The sequence below is a fragment of the Suricata suricatta genome, chromosome 3 (assembly GCF_006229205.1).
Source record: "Suricata suricatta isolate VVHF042 chromosome 3, meerkat_22Aug2017_6uvM2_HiC, whole genome shotgun sequence".
NCBI lineage: Eukaryota > Metazoa > Chordata > Mammalia > Carnivora > Herpestidae > Suricata > Suricata suricatta.
In genome coordinates this window covers 27,044,207-27,053,101 of record NC_043702.1, presented here as the reverse complement: position 1 = coordinate 27,053,101, position 8,895 = coordinate 27,044,207, and the positions used below count along the sequence as shown (strand labels likewise).

The 8,895-nt window shown below is 41.4% G+C and overlaps 1 pseudogene; it reads left to right on the top strand.

The window, feature by feature from the left end:
- The window catches only part of LOC115286945, a 17,237-nt pseudogene extending 12,792 nt beyond the window's left edge, over positions 1 to 4,445 (top strand).
- The last annotated feature ends 4,450 nt before the right edge of the window (positions 4,446 to 8,895 follow it).

The window sequence follows — 8,895 nt, the reverse complement described above, 5'->3', positions numbered from 1 at the left end:
CTATCTATATGCTTAGGGCTGTTTTGCATACATGGTGTATACACAAGCACAGATCCAGAGTTAGTAAGCCTGTTCCTGTCTAGTACACACTGTGAACTTGACCCATCAAACTCTCTAGGCCTGCTTTCCTCACTGCAAAATAAAGAGGCCAGCCTAAATCGAGGGTTGCCAGATTCAGTGAGCATCAGAATTTTCTGGAGATGTTGTGACCCCTCCTCCACCCCAATTCCCACCCATACACTTCAATTCTGTGGTTCTGGATTAGGGCCCTGTGTTTCTCACCAACCCGCCAAATACCATCATAGACCCTGGTGAGTCAAAGCTGAGGATTGCTCCCTGATTTCTAGGTGGCTCCAAGCTCTAAAATTCCAATTCTATCCAAGGGCAGAGTATGTGCACACTCCTAAGTGAAAAGCTCATAATTTTTCATGTAGTTTCCTTTCTAGGCCTCCAAAATCAGCATTTCAGGTTTAGTCAACTTATAAAAATTTGCTATGTGGAAACAACCCGAGTTCATTTTACCAGTGTTTTTCCAGAACATTCATCGTCCCCACTGAGAAGTATCTTATTTGGTTTAGAATTAAAACCTTTAGTCTCCAAATCCAATGTAGTATTTGTTATTGAAAGAACATCGGATGATCAGGAAAGGAGGTTAGAGGCGAGTGGCCTACTACAGATTCATTTTCTAAAAAACAACATATGCCACTTATTGAAAAAGAAAACCTATTCTTTCAATGAACTGTAAGATTTCCTTCTTTAATATCATACCAGCAAATCATGGACAAAAAAATGTCTGAAACCATTCACCCCAAAGATACACAATCTGGATTTCATTGTATCACTGTGATGTTTTCAACGGGCAAAAAAAAAAAAAAAAAAAAAAAAAGTGTTTTCTTAATAACGACTATTAGAAACACACACTTTTTCAAGGGTGCCAAGGCCGGACTCTGACAAGTGACATTATGAAGAGAAAAACAGAGCTGCAAAAAAGAGACAAAAAATAATTAATTGAAATAACTAATTAGAGCTTATTTACATATTATATTTTTATGTGCTTTCAAACAGACTTTTCAATAATGCTTCTAAATTAAAGGGCATTTGTAGTAGGGAACCCTACACATATTGGATCAAAGCAAATACATTCTTCCCAGTCTCTTTTTTGAAACTTTTCAGAGTGTGCTCAATTCATAGGAACAAAAAACTATCTCACAAGAGAACTCACTGGCCTTTTTTTTTTTTTTTTTTTTTATTGCTTCCCACCCCACTTCAAATCTTTAATGAACACATGCTCTGAAGAGCTTAGCTTCCCCTCTGGTACTCTTTTGGAAACCAATGTTACCATTTAACTGAAATCCTCTTTGCTGCATGTATAGTCCATTTCCCAAATGGCCTTTAACTAAAGACGCCCGAAAGATTCTGTTGCCGGGGCTTGAAGCAGAAATTTTGGCATCATGCTCCACAAAGGCAGAATCTTTCTTCTCACAAGTGCACCTAGTTAGCTCAGCTGGCTGCGATGTGGGGTGACTGAGGCCGAGAACTTGAGGAGAAGCCAACCACCTTCTGGCTGCTTCATGGCTACCAGCTCAGCCCTCCTTCCCCTGACCGGCAGCTGGAAAGTTCATGGGCATAAAAGTGACATGGGCTATGGCTAGAGCCAGGCTGATCTCTCTCGCTGAGGAAGGAACTCACACAAGGCTTTCAAAGTCAGCCCCACTACCCCCTTCACCTCAACCGGGAAAGCAAATTTGGTGTTTTTTATTTGGAAGGTAGAAAGGCTCTAAGAAAAAACAAGGACAAAAAAAGAGGGGGGAAGAGGATGTGTCTTCATTAAAAAGGGAGGAAAAGAGGTGAGGATAAATTTTTCACTTTCTCTGTTAAAAGAGAAAAATAAAACGGGCATGCTTCCATCGCCTCTTCTGTATGAGCAGAGGGGCAAGAGTTGGCCACAAGAAGGGCAAAAGGACCGCCCTTGCCCTCCCTCCCTGCTTCTGTCCAGTGCCCTGGCATGGGAAAATGACCTGTGGTAAGCACTTTGCAAAATGTGGTTTGAAGGCCTGGACTTTTATCATGAGCTCTAGAGACCAAATTTTCCAAAATGAAGGAAAACAAGAATGAGGAGGTTCAAGGACTTGCTATTTTAGAAGAATCAGGGAGGAAAAAGGTCATACAGAACTTAGTGCTCTTGGTTCATAGTCTATAACCACTGGCTGATTATGTAATTAAGTGTTGAACATGTACTTTTTAAAAGAAGGTGTCGATTGGGTATACAATCACAAGTTCTGTTTAAGGAGATTGGAATTAGCACAAAGCTGAGTACAGTGTTTTAACAAAGGATTTCTGGACATAGGGTGGAAGCAATTTTTGCAATGTAGCTTGGGATCCAACCAAGGGGGTAGAAGCAAAGCAAACCCGGGCCCCAGACTCACATTCTCCACCGCAGGAGAGAATGGGGCAGGAATGCAAGTGAAACTGACCACCAGCGATCCCAAGTTAACCCAGGTGGAATGAGGCTACAGAATTCTACATCACGGCGATGGAAAGGGATAGAAACAATGAGAAACACCTACTCAGAAATAAGTGATCTAAAACTTCTTCCATCTCAAACAACCAAGTTGCTCTGTGTCCTTGAGACAAAATGGTGATCCACAAAGTAGAAGACATCTCCTTTGTCATAAAAAGCAATTAAAATGTGAAATATTTGGATGGAGAATCAAGCAGGTGAAAACAAATGCCTTTGTATAAGGAAAACAGTATCCACAAGCATCTCTAACAAAACAAAAAGAACAAAAGGGAAAGTCAAGAAAAATCAACTGTGTACCACTTAATAATTGCTAATGGGAATAGTACGGCCTGCTGCTGGTAGTCCCTTTGTTTAATTTATGGGCTCACTTTAGACATTTTCTCCATAAAGTTGTAAAGTCCTTTGATAGTAAGTACTCTTCCCAGGGAATGAAAACTTCATGATACACATCCTCAAATATAATCCTGAAATGTACCCACTGTTTCCAAAGCTATACTGAAATTCACTTCTGTTCATCAGGAAAGAATTCTGGTTGGCTTCATTTTATGTGTGTCTATAAATGGTTTTTGTAGCATGGAGAGATTGTATAAGAGAAATTGTCACTCATGGTTGGCCAAAACTTGGACTCAAAAAGTTGGTCTGTACAGTCAAAGGCTGCCACGTAAGGAAGCATTAAGCAACACTCACGAGGAAACTGTTCCTGTTGTGACCGAGGCACATTTAGGAGAACGTCAGCTGGCACTTGCAGAGTGGATTGTAGCTGTTGCTAGGAGAGCTATGTCCTTCAGAATATAACAGAAGTAACTCCTCTGGGATAAAATGGATATACGTAACTAAAGAATTTTCCTCTTAAACAACAGTATGGCAAATGTTATGCCTGTAAAGGATTAGCACTGCGCCTGGACACTGTAAGCACTCCGTACACATTATAACTAGAGACAGAAACAGAGGAGACTGAGACTCACAGATATTAACTGTCCATGATGGAGGCCAGCAATGAAGTATAATCCTGTGGTACTTGATTATATTTGCAGGACTAAGGCAACCAGAAAACATTTTTTGAAAACCCAATCTGAACAATAATCGGTTTAAAAGTGAAAAGTACTGTATACTACAAGCTATACAGTGAGGTTGATGGGTTTTTTGGTAATGAATATTTAAATACTGAATATTTAAATAAGTTCATTTGTGTGTTGTATTAGTAGAGCTAAAGGTATTAAGAAATGAAGTGAAAAATCAAACACCACGTTATTACTGCTGATTGAAAGCATAGTGCCCTGGGAATCCCATGCATCTGTCTCTTGCTTCAGCAGTGTTTGCATGAAACAGATCTGGGGACTAGCCTTCTTCCAACCTCCAAAGACTGCCTCCCCCAACCTCCTTCCCAGTCACAACCTCCAGGACCAGTTTTACTCAGCCATCCTTTGCCTCTGGGACCAGCCAATGCTGTTTTTGTGGTTAGCTCCTTACTGCCCACCAACCTTGAGCTCCTAGATTCATCAGAATTATCCACCGAAGTGGAGACTGCCGTCAACTGCCCAGTCAACCTACATCTGCAGGCTTTCTACACCTACCTTTCTCTGGGCTTCTATTTTTCACTGCAAGGATATGGCTCTGGATGGCATGGGCCATTTCTGCCAGGTGGTGCAGGGAAAGCATGAGGGTGCCCAGTGTCTCTTGAAGATGCAAAACCAGGGCAGAGGCTGCCCCCTCTTCCAGGGCACGCAGATGCCCTCCCAAGATGAGGCGAGGAAAGCCCTGCACGCGCGGAAACTGCTGTGGCCCCAGAGAAGACCTGAACCAGGCCCTTTGGGAGCAGCATGACCTGCATTCTGCCCACACAGACCTCTATCGCTGTGATTTCCTGGAGAACCACTTCCTAAATGAGGAGGTGAAACTCCACAAGAAGATGGCGACCAGCTGACTAACTTCTGCAGTCTGGGCTGAACTAGCAGCTCCTGTAAAGGACCACCCTCTCACTAAGCGCTTCTGGAGCCCAATATACTTGAAAGGTTCCCTCTGTATCCCCCAGGTGTAAGGGCATCTGCCCCCTGTAGCCACGAAGCAGGTTTTTAACACCCTGACGCCCTCTCCCCAGCTATGGACCAAATGGACACAATAAAGTTTTTACCAAAAAGAAAATATAAAGGCTGTCTACAGTAGATAAATGCTCTAATGTTTGTTTATTCTTCGTGGAGTGTTGTTATTAAGATTATAAATCATATGAAATAAATTAATAAATACCAAGGAGATTCCAACTCAAGTTGAGAAGTATCAGGATTCATTGGTCTTTCAGGTAAACAATGATTGAGAGCCTAAAGTCAATATTTAGTCAAAATTTATCTTGAAAGGCAATAAATCTTAATTTTTGCCAAGGCAAGTAAGTAAATATGTGCATTGTTCTAGAGATTCTGACTGCATTTCTGTCTACTAAATAGCTACACTGAGTTAAAAATTTCTGTGACACAGATTTTCACTTCCAAAGACATGGATGGTTTGGAAAATGTTTAGGATAAGATGCTTCAGTACCAGAATTCAGTACCAGTATTATAGTGGTGTAAGATCAGGGAAGGTTAATAATGAAATGTTATTATTTAAATATCTAGTATACTTAAATCAGCCTAAAGTTAATATTTTTTCATACATGTTTTCTCAATAGTCTATGACTAGATTTTCTCATCAACTTCTGTGCCTGTCTGCTTTTCACCCAAAGACTTTCAAGAAAATGGTACGTGACTTTAAATGGAAATAATAAATAAATAGGTAAGCAAATAAACAAATACTGACATAGTGCTTACTATATGCCAGGCTGTGTTATAAACACCACACACACACACACACACACACACACACACACACACACACACATTCATTTAATCCTTATCAATTGTATAATGCAGGTATTATTCCCATTTTACAGATGAAGAAACTGAGGCAGAGAGTGATGAAGTAATTCTGTCCATGGTTGTATAGTTAGTAAAAAAGGCAGAGCTTAATAGCATTGTGTGTGTGTGTGTGTGTGTGTGTGTGTGTGTGTATTTCCAGTAGCCATTTCCTTGTGGCCATTTTAAAAAATGACCTCTTTGTGTATGGCAGTAGGACAAGCACAGAAAATATAAATCAATTATACAAAAGAGCATAGTTTACTTTGTCAGTTAATTAGCCTATGACCTCACAGCATTAGCATCACCCTGAATATGAAGGGTGAGCGGGACAAGAATGCAAATCTGGAAGGTGGAAAGTAGAAGACAGTAAGAGGTACGTACAGGAAGAAGCAATCACTCTAACTGTGGAGACTGGGGAAGGCTGTGAAGGTATGGAGTGTGTGAGCTGAGTCTTGAAAAAGAAAAGAGATTTTGGAAGAGGAAAGCTCCAGTCAGAAAAATAGGGGCATGTTTGGAAAACGTTGATTATTCTAGATGTCTGAGACTTGCTGTAACTAGAGGGGTGAAAAAAGAGCTTAGAACCCATAAACTGACACTAGTAACATAAGAATCCTAAATGCTTAGAGGGAAGAATCCTTACTGGGCAGTAACTAATGCAGGAACAACTAGAGTTGTTTGAAGCAGAACAGCAACCTGAACTTTGGAAAGATTAACTGCAAGAAAAAATAAAACAACCAGAAGGGGAGAGAACCAGTCAATAAGTTACTGTACCATCTGGGCTTAAGGAGGCAGTGATCTTGGGAGCAGGGAGGGGAAAGAGGAGATACTATGGAGATAAGCTGCAAACAGTTGGTAACTGAGTAATGTGGAAAGGCTCGGGACTGTCAAAAATGCCCCAGGACGTTGTATGCCATGGTGCCCATCAGTCAGAAGGGACAGGCTGTTTCGGGGAGAAACTGCTCTTTGTTTGGGGCATGAAGTCTAAAAGACAGTTCAAAAAATTTCAGCTACCAGATCTACTGACTCCTAAAACTCAGTTGCCTGAGAAAAATTCCTCTTTACTGTACAAATCAGTTTAATTTTGATTTTCTGTTACTTGTAACTGAGAGCATCTGATCTATTTGATACTGAATGATGGTTGAGGGTTCTATTTCTCTGACCTAATACTTTTACTTAGATCTACCCATTAAGATGCTAAGGTCTCACTATAAACCATTAGGTGGCATGAAATAACCAACATGCATTTCAGTAGAAGGCATTTATCACTTTATAAAAAAGTAAATAAAGAAGTGAGTAAAAGCCGAGTGAGGAAGAGATGATACAGTTGATAGGCTTTATTTCTTGACAGTACAGCGATTGTCAACCAGGGGACAGTTTCGTTCCTAAAGGGGGCATTTACAGTATCTGGAGACATTGTTGGTTGTCATAAAAGAGTGAGTGGAGTAGCTACTATTATCTAGTGGATAGAGGTCAGGGATGTGGTTAAACATCTCTCAGTGCACAGGACAGCCCCCACAACAAAGAATTATCTGGCTCAAAATGTCAGTGGTGCACTAGTAAGAAACTCTGATAGTACAAAGATAAGAGGGCAAAATAAGAGATCCGAGTACTGACCCTACTTCATCACTCTTCTCTGTAAGTGAAAATATGCTATAATGGAAAGGAAAAGAGCCCTCTTGCCAGCTCTACTTTCTTAGCTACAAAACCTGATTCATGCTGCTAGGTTAGTTTAGCGTAGAGAGGTACCCTCAAAGGAGAGGCCCTGTCCACACTGTACCACCAACTACTAGACTACCCGCCAGTAAGGTCGGCTCCAAGCTCAGGCCTCTTGCTCATGAAGCAATCCTTCTGGTGAAACACTTGCTACCAATGACTGTTACCGGAATCACTGCAGACATGGAAAGGGCTGAGCTAAAATGATTATCTTAGACATGAAAGTGGCCCGCGGTGGGGATAATGTTCCTCTGTCCTGTCTTCCTCCCACTACCAGTTCACTCTTAACCGTGGGAGTGCCAGGACTCCCTACGGTGTGCCCTGCAATGCCAGCCAGGGCACGCGGGTCAGCCTCACCACTCCCGTCACAAGCCAGACGCAGGGCTGGCCTCTCTGGAACTTACACAAGGAAAGGTTTGGAGGAAGATACCTTATTAAAACAACCATCTTACTGGAATGTTCCTCTGACCCGGTGCCGAGTCATACGAGAGCCCAAGGCAAAAGGAAGATTCAGTCATACTAATCCTATCTCTAAAATTTTATATTTTGTTAATCATGGACTTTTTGGCATTTATTTTGATTTTTACATAATACTAGATTAAAATACTATTTATCTCCATTACTGAGGCTTTTTTTGAAGGGGGGGGGGCATCCTCTTAAGTTGTATGCCCAAAGAAATTGCTTCCCTCCCTCTACCCTAATCCCAGCCTTGTACTGAAGGACCCGTTTTCCTTAGAGAGTTCACTGTGTATCCCAATGATGTTCTTTCTGCAGTGATTTTCCCTGACCTTTAACATTATATTAAACCACTGCTAACTCTCTTTTTGTGAGACCCTACATTATCAAGAAGTGAGGAAAAGTTGAGTGAGGAAGAGAAGACATGGTTGGTAGGCCCTGTTTTTGGACAGCGCAGCGGTTACGCCTCTGTTTCAATAGCTTTGAAGAGTCAATAGCCTCCTACTGGCTTGGAAGTTGAGATTATCTTTTTGATTTCCCTGAAAAGCAAGATGTCTTCCTTTAATCTTTTTCTGGGACTTACGGTTCCTTCCAGCTTGTACATAGAAGCTTCTGTGCACATCAGCCTCATCCTGCCGGTTGCTTCTGCTACAAACTCTGTCCCACCAGGGGCCCCTCGGACTTCTCTTCCACCTCACTCTCTGTTCAGAATGCCTGCTTCTCTTTCCTTATACTTTTTGAGAGTCTCATCTCTTTGAACTTTACAGTATCTTTACAACACCACCTTTCCTCTTCTTTGCTAAAGCCTGTGAAAAAATCTTGACCGCATCTCTTAGAGTAATTTTTACTGGAGCTATTTTAGTAATGACAACAATTTGATAAAATTAAAGTCATGAGAGTGGATCCAAGTAGTGCCAGGAACAGTCTCACAGTGAAAGAGATCACTTTCATCAGCTTCCCTTAAACCCATACTTGAATTTCTTCGTTTTCACCCCAAACCAAATTCTTTATGTTATAGAAGACTTAGGGACTGCTTCGCTGTACTTTCTTCTTTGACTCTTTTTCCTATGCCATGTTTGGCCTTCTTTCCAGGCTTTTCTGTCTCTCTAAAAGCACAGGTTGTGATCACCTCCAAAGCTAACCTTTGAAGTGTATGTTTAGTTATTTGAAGGCAGGCTGCTTGTATCAGGATACTCAGAGACAACTTGCAAGACACAAAAAGACATCAGTGAGTGAGAAACACGTGTTTCCTGGTCCTCATGTTGCCATTTGAAAGGGATTTCCTAGAGTGATGTTCCCAGCTTGGCTCCCCATTGCTAG